The following is an 8,839-nucleotide window of genomic DNA, read 5'->3' on the forward strand; positions in this document are numbered from 1 at the left end:
TGTATGAACCACCAAACCCATATATTTCTAAAAACTTATTTATTCTTCTCATAGATTTGAAGCTTTATGTAGATAAGAGAAAAATTGATTAGGATTATCAGATGCTCTAAATGTATATTTTTATTCCTAATAAGTACAAAAATGCTATGCATCCAACAGTTATCGAAATAATCTTTAAACAAAATCAAAAAAGTAAATTTTTGAGAGTTTTTTTTATAAGTTCCTCCTATAAAATTAAATAATTTGCTCTTGATATTTTTTTATTAAGTTCTTCCTTTTTTTAAACTACAGAGAAACCTCTTATTTAGGGTGGCATTACGCTTTTTATTTCCTCGATTTCTCTAAAACCATACAATATTTTTGCAAGCTCCAAAAAGCGTTTTGTAGATCAGATCAAAACCTTCAAATTGCTCTTAACAAAATGCAAAAATGTTGCGTCGTTCCAGAGAAATCAACAAATTAGAAAAACGTAACGCAACGCGTAAAAAGAGGTTTCAATCCAACATAAATTCTCAAGCAACAGCGAAAATTAAGCCTAATTTGAAGATCTCTGTTCTTCTGTGCTGTTCTAACAGAAATTAATTATCAAAAGAACAAAAAACACAAAATCTGTCGTCTCAGTTGATTTCAAAAAGCGTTTGTCCAACGAAAATCGCTTTCCAACGTGCAAATGAACATTTTTGCTTTCGAAGCGGCACGCTGTCAAAAGCAATTCAACGAGGCTTTGCCCGTTTTCCTCCACCCATTCAAGTTTCTGAATCTGGGAAATGTTCGCAAAAAAAACACACATACCTCTCAAATAATGCCAGCAACTCCCCAAAGTGCATAAGATTTTTTCGCCAGACAATCATATTTCCTTATTGAAAGAGTTCCCAGTGGGGGCTTCCGTACTTTTCTTGTAGGAAAAGAGCATTTTTAAGTAGGTTTTTTTATTATTTCAAGTATTAAAACAAATTACATCTTCCGAATTGAAAATGCAAGTACCTAAAATATCAATTAAAAATATTTACATGCAAAAAAATACCAACCAATTTCAAAAAGTGAATTAATTCCAACAGGAAAAGCCTGTGAATGAAGCCTTTCCCCCCTCCCGTTTCGAATCGTTTGCTGTCGGATTTGGTATTCAATCGCCGATTTCCTGAGCACACTTAAGCAATTGCAGCTGAGCTCTCGGTCAGGTGCTCGAGAGGAGAAATCTTTCATTCTTACCACCTGGGCTGGGCTGGGGTTTCGAGTATGATTTATGTGCCGCGCCACTTCGAGTCGATGGCAAAACGGAGGAAAACTCAAGTAGACACACACGTGTGTTTGTGTGTGCCGCTCAGCTTGCCAGTTCTTGGCTGCTAAGCTTTCGACGAGTCAGCTTGTTTACTTTCGGAAGAATTATTGAATATACGATTTTTGCATCTTCAGCGAAGGAGAAGCGAGAAACTTTTTTTTCTTTAGGGGAGATTTGGGAATTTAAAAATATGGTGATTGTAGAATATCAACAAGCAACAATCTGAATTGTTTTTTTTTAATTTTTGATTTTTCTAAAACATGGTTCGTTCTTACAAGTCTCCAAACAAATTTGGCAGATGTCTTTACAAAAATGACATGTAATAAAATCTGTATCTACAACATCAATTTCCGGACTATTTGTCTTCAAAAATTCAAAATCTTATTTTTCTTAATTCTAGAACGCAACAATAAGCCACATTTGATACGTTTTTGTTTACATTTAAGGTGTAGAGCAGAGATCGCTGTGCCAGTGTATGGCGCTTGCAATGCTCTAAAGTGATCAGAAATCATAGTTATCAGTCAGTTTATCATATTAAATGTACATTTGTTATGCAAACAGAAAAATATTTCAAACCCGCTGGATTCCTACTCAAACCACACGGAGATGACTGCGCCTTAGCCTGCACGGCTATCAGACCGATGGAGAGTGGGAAGAATGGGCAACATTTTCTGCGTGTCAGGGATGGAATATTCGCAAAAAAAAATCAATTTCGCTAGCGAACTTTCTTCACCCGCGAAAGAGAGAGGAGGCAAATCACGCAAAAGAATATCGCTCCCGAAATTCTTAAAAAAAAATCAATCTGCTGATGTTTTTTTGTTAATTTTTTTTTTTGTATGCACCACTTAAAAATATTTATTTCACTTTGTTTACAGACATTGCCCATCTACAAAATGTGACAGGTCGTTTTTCGACGTGTGACATTACACTTGCAATCGCTTGCAAGTGTAGTAGTGAATAAGATGTTCCGCCGAATAATCAAGATGATGACTTTTTTAGATTCCTTTTACCGATTTTCGTGCGCGAGAGAGGAGAGCCATGTTCCCTTCGGATTTTTTCTCTTGATGAACGTCCAATGATTTTCTTTTGATGATGCGTGTTATTATACATAAAAATTGTATGAATCAGTTCGAAATTTATTTTACACTCAGCTGATAACTATTTATTTAAACTATTAAAAATACCGATTTGGTATGTAACTGGCTTGTTTTTTTACTTGTAATTCAGAATTCGAGTATATTTTCATTCAAAAGATTCAAAATTACACCATTTCAGTTCATATTCAGTTCATTTAAAAATCAACGAAGAGGGTCAAAAACTGTCATGACATCTACAGTTTACAAAACACTTTAAACTACATATTTTTTTAATCGTCATCACTTTGAGTTATTTTCCAATATACAAAATTAATTTAGTGACGCAATCTTTTTAGGCAATTTTCAGAAAACCATTAAATTTTGAGGTAAGGCCTTTCCGAACTTTAGATAATTACAACTAAAGTGTGACTTGAGACGGTTTCAACCACTGAATTTCGCATTATTATCAACTTGTATGTTCTGACGTCCGAGAAGAAAAAATGAAAAATTGAGACACTCTTTTAAGGCTAGACAGCAAAAAACCTGATGGTAAAATCACATACAAAAGCATTCCTTTACACACTGCATGAACAGTTTTTCTACTCACAAAAAAAAGTTGCAATCGACGGGATTCAAACCCAGCTCTCACAGAGAGGACTGGTGCCTTAGCACTCTCGGCTATCAGGCCGATAAATAGTGGTATGTCTATATGAGCTTTTGGTCAAGTGAGTTACATATTTCTGCGTGTCATATTACATAAAACACTGCGTATAATATCGAAAAAAAATATTTGTCTTTCTAAATTGTTAACCAAATCATTATTTTTGGATTTTTGAAAATTTTAAATATGTCTACAAAATCCAAATTTGACTTTGGTCTTACTTAACTCTTTTCTTTCGTTTTTTTACTGCAGATAAGTTTTGATTTTTTCAGTATTTAGGAGGATGTTTTGAGCAACAAAGAAGTTTTTAACAAAACTGCAAAAAAGATTGAACTTTTAAACAAACAGACATTACATCCAATTTTGAACGGAAAAAGACCTGTCTAAAAAAACTTTGGGTTACAAAAAATGCGTTACTTTACATCATAATTTCACATATATTTGAGTATGAGTCCAAACCAGCAATGGAATAATCTTTACCAAACAAAAATTGTTGGCACTCACTTTAAAAGAAATTTGAAGCGGATTTGAGCGGAGAAACATTTCTGGAGATTTTTTTTTAAGGTCCAATAAACCAATATTCTAGTTTTTGCTTTTTGGGTGTTTTTGAAACCGCCTTGAGTCAGGGGTATTAAAATACACCCAAAAAGCAAAAACTGGAAATTAGGTTTATTTGACCTTTTCAAAAAAAAAACTCCAGATTTGGAGCCTAACATTTCAATGCTAACACAAATCGCCTGTTCTGATCGTCGTTTCGAATTTATCTTTAATAAACGTGCACGAAGTTGCAACCAACAAAACCCAAGCGCAACACTCAAGCAGCCTCCCTTCTGCTCTCTGTTTCTTTCTCTCTCAGCCTCTCATTTCTCTTGCTCGTGCAGTGCTACGTGGTGGCCGCAATCATTCGGTGCGAGTCAAATGACTGTGTGAGTGACTTTGCGTTGCGCTCATTCGTTCGTGTGTGAAGATTGTCAAAGTCAGGTTAGGCCGTTGGCAAATCTGTCTGAAAAATCAGGGGGCGAAAAATTTTTTTTTTTCAAAGGACTTCAAAATTTTAATGAAAGTAAAAGTCTAATGAATCGAAAACAATTTGGAATGCATACTCCTGCGTTTAAAAACATATTTAGCATGTCTGGGATCGATCAAAACTATTTAGAATTTTTATGAAATTCCGTTGTACAGTACTGCAAAAAAAAATTCGTCAATAGTTCTATATTATGAGAACTAATGATTGCAAACAACTGGGCAGATGTAAAATGCATTTTTGAACTTTTTTTTTCATTTAAATGTCAATACCATGGCTTGTAATTTGAAAAAAAGGTTCACAGATTGATGTTCTTGTGGAAGACGGATTATCTTTGTCGTTTTTCACTTCCTGGGCCAGAAATAGAATTATCTAAAAAAAACCTAGTAAACTTCTCTCACTCACGAAGGAGAGATCGTGAATGAAAGAAGTTTACTATTATTTTCAGTTGATTGTTGTTTTTTTACATGCAAATTTTGAAGTTTTTTTTTTTTTAACGAGTTGAAATTTGAAAAGAGTGACAAAGTCTTAGAAAAAACGTTCTCATTTTGTGTCATTCCATTTAAGAGCGAGTTTTTCACCAATGTGTAACAGGTTGTATCGAGGTGCTCCGATTTGGAAGAAACTTCCTTCGTTTGTTTGTCTATACATGAGATGAACTCATGCCAAATATGAGCCCTCTACGACAAAGGAAAGTGGGGTAAAACAGGCTTTGAAGTTTGAGGTCCAAAAACCTCAAAAAATCTTAAAATTGCTCGCATTTCCGTAAAACTTCACCAATTCCAACTCTCTTAGATGCATTCAAAAGGTCTTTTGAAGCACTTCAAAATGTGCCATAGACATCCAGAATTGGTTCGACTTTTTCTCTTAGCTTTTGCAAATTACTGTCAAAAATTGATTTTTTTTTAAACCTTAATATCTTTTTGCATAATCCTCCAACATCCATACTCCCATAGGTCAAAAGATAGGTAATTACATGGACTATGAGCCTATGGTGTTAACTTTTTGGCCAATCGCAGTTTTTCGATTTTTCTAGAACAAACATTTTACAACGTCAGTTTTTGCCCTGTAGGCCGCCATAGCGGCACTTTTTGGTCTCAATTTTGTCATATTCGGAATCCTCGGACAATTTCACGTAAGTTAGATGTATTGGAGTTGTAAATTTGATTGGAAAAATTGCCATTTAGAATGAATTAAAATATTTTTTAACAATTTGTTGGATTAGGGGTAAAACAGGTTTTCGCCTACTTGATACAGCATTTGACGTATTGATCATAGGGTAAATAAGATCTATTTCTTTTTTCAAAAATGTTTTATTTAATTATTTTTTAAATCAAATTTACAACTCCAATACTTCTAACTTACGTGAAATTGTCCGAGGATTCCGAAAATTGAGACCAAAAAGTGCCGCCTTCTTGGCCTACAGGGCAAAAACTGACGTTGTAAAATTTTTGTTCTAGAAAAATCGAAAAAATATGAGAAAAACTGCGAATGGCCAAAAAGTTAACACCGTAGGCTTATACTGCCCATGTTCACATAAATGTCCCATATGCAAAAACAGCAAGCTGAGAAAAACGCATTTGAAGTTTGTCCCACACATAAGGCTACGTGTTAAGTTTTCACGAAAAAACTGGATTTCTTCCTGATTTCTAGAACAAAATACTGGATGTTATAGGCTTTTCTGAAAGATCACGCGATTCTGAAAAAAACTGCATCATTAGCTCAAAAACGATGAAAATGCATATGGGACATTTATGCGATCAGGGGCAGTATAGTCCATGTAATTACCTATCTTTTGACGTATGGGAGTATGGATGTTGGAGGATGTTGCTAAAAGATATTAAGGTTTAAAAAAAATCAATTTTTGACAGTAATTTGCAAAAGCTAAGAGAAAAAGTTGAACCAATCCTGGATGTCTATGGCACATTTTGAAGTGCTTCAAAAGACCTTTCGAATGCATCTAAGAGAGTTGGAATTGATGAAGTTTTAAGGAAATGCGAGCAATTTTAATTTTTTTTAGGTTTTTTGGACCTCAAACTTCAAAGCCTGTTTTACCCCACTTTCCTTTGTCGTAGAGGGCTCATATTTGGCATGAGTTCATCTCATGTATAGACAAACAAACGCTGAAAGTTTCATTCAAATCGGAGCACCTTGATACGACCTCTAGAACAAACCGAGCAATATTTACAAATACTGCCTCTTAAAACAATCCTGAAATCCCCTATCCCATTTTTTTCGGTAAACATAAAGGCGTGTGGGTCTCGTGGCGCAGGGGTAGCGGCTTCGGCTGCCGATCCCGATGATGCTATGAGACGCGGGTTCGATTCCCGCCTTATCCACTGAGCTTCTATCGGATGGTGAAGTAAAACGTCGGTCCCGGTTTCTCCTGTCTCGTCAGAGGCGCTGGAGCAGAAATCCCACGTTAGAGGAAGGCCATGCCCCGGGGGGCGTAGTGCCAATAGTTTCGTTTTTCGTTTTTAAAGGCGTGAGGCGAGTCATCATTTCCATGCTCCTGAAGGATAGACCGCTGAAATAACATCCCACCGAGAGCCCGAACAAAGACCAACCGACCGAGAGGATAAAGAGTGCATTATTTTGCTGTCCTCTTCGCTTGGACTTGGTTCGGGTTTGCGGCAGGTGGCAGAAAACTATACCCCCATTGAAAAATAGTTTTCCGACGACGAGAAACGAGAAGCGAAAGCCGATTTTTATTTATTGAGCAACTAGAGATTAAATATATTGGTATTTGTGAAAGAGGATTAAGGTGGCATGGTGCGGTTTTGTCTTTTGTGCATTTTATTGTGACGAAGATAAATGGTTAGATTGCAAGGTTTTTAGAATAATTTCGAGACTTTTTTCAATATATTTTTAAAGATTTTTATATTTTAAAATTAATAATTTCAAACATTCAAGCTCTCTTCACCAGCAATCAGGTGCGAAAAATCCTTTCGGCTAATATTTATTTAAGCTGCCATTGAAAAGCGTTCATCCGGTCTGGCGCACGGAATCAAGTCTTACCGATCGGATCCGTTCCAGTTTTCGCTTCTCTCGGCAGTATTTGAAAAGTGGACCACTTTCCAGCAAGAGAAAAAAAAGGACGGTGGAGAAAAGCGGCAATTCGTTGCGTTTTGCGGTTAGAAAAATACACATTGAATTTTCCTCCACACCCCACAAATATTAATCCATAATGAAAATATTTGTTTCCCAACCCCCGATCCCATTTTCCCGCGCTTTTTCAATGAAGGTGAAAGAGTGGCGTCAACGCTTTTTTTTTTTTTTTTCGCCCCCTTTGGGAAAAGCCTTCATGGGGGAAAAGGGGTGGAAAATGGGGTGTTTTTCCCAGAAGGGGCAACATGAATTGCGGATTTATTGACGACCAAGTGCCAGGTTCGACGTTGAAACAGCACTGGATGACGAAAGGTTTCAATTTTTAAGCCCTCCGCTCAATTGGGGGATTGTTTTTTCGGGGTTTAATTTTTGGGACTTGCCAAAAGCGGATGAAATCGGGACGCCGCCGCGTTTTCATTTGCCGTGTTTCAGTCTAGCGAACCGCTTTTTGGCATTAGTTTATTTTGTGGATTAGGGTTTGGGAGTGATTTCAGTTATGAATTTTGACGCGTTGGTTATGTGCATCTGGCAGTTTTGGTGTTTTTTAGAAATACATTTATATTCATACCACTTCTGTGTTCTATTCAAATCTAAACTTTAAGAATTTTTATATAATTTCATAAACGAAAAAGGCATCGGAAATTAAACTTACAAAGTGAATCACGTTCCTGCAACATCTTTTTCACTATCGATCTTCAGTAGTTACAAAAGCAATAAAATTCCATTGTCACACAAATAAAACTTTCTTTCGCTCGTTTTTCATCCCAAAGCCCACACTAAGCCAACAAATCGACAGCTGCAAATAAAAATCCCAAAGAAAGCCCCAGGCAAACCAGGGTCCGCCTACTAGATCGTGGTGCATCCATGCCAAGCCCCAACCGGAGACTGTCAACCGCGGCCTGCTATTCTGGGAAGGACCATCGACCAACACAGGTCCAACCAACCAACTCGTGAGCACACTTCGATGGAATGTGATGAAAATTTAAATTCGTGTCTCACCATAATAAAAAAAATCCTCGACTTCCAGACTGCCACTCTTACTTCCACGCGGGTGTGCATCAGCATCACTTCGGAGTGGACGTCAGTGCAGCGAGATGGTTCTCTTTTGTTAGCTCGAACCCACTTTCCACCCGAAAAAGGGCAACCAAGTTGTGCGGGTCCAGGAGTCCAGAGGGGTGTATGAACTGCTGTCAGCACCTAAACTTTGCTAGAAGGGGTTACATGAGAGAACGCAAAAGTTTTGCCTATTTTGGAGAAATTGAATATTCAGAGCAAAATTTAGTATGTCAATTCAAAATTTTGATTAGATACAGTCATGACCAGAATTTTTCCGCCTGTAGTGTTGTAGTGGTGGCATTACAATTAATTTTAAACTGAAATTTTCCATTTGTTTAATATTACATTTTATAGATTTATGGCTGTAATCATAATGGAATATTCTTTATTATTAGGAATTTTATTGAAGGCCTTACATTTTTTAGATATCATATTTCATTCAAATCATCCCGTTAATGAGAAAAACTCAAAAAAAAATACAAAACTATCAAGGTTGTTAACGACAAAATTATCGAGGTTCGATAACGATAACGATAGTTCTATCGTCATCGTCGGAACGATAACGATAATCTATCGTTATCGTCGGAACGATAACGATAATCTATCGTTATCGTTATCGTTATTCCGATAATTCT

The sequence above is a fragment of the Culex pipiens genome, chromosome 3, assembly GCF_016801865.2.
Source record: "Culex pipiens pallens isolate TS chromosome 3, TS_CPP_V2, whole genome shotgun sequence".
NCBI classification, from domain to species: Eukaryota; Metazoa; Arthropoda; class Insecta; order Diptera; family Culicidae; genus Culex; species Culex pipiens.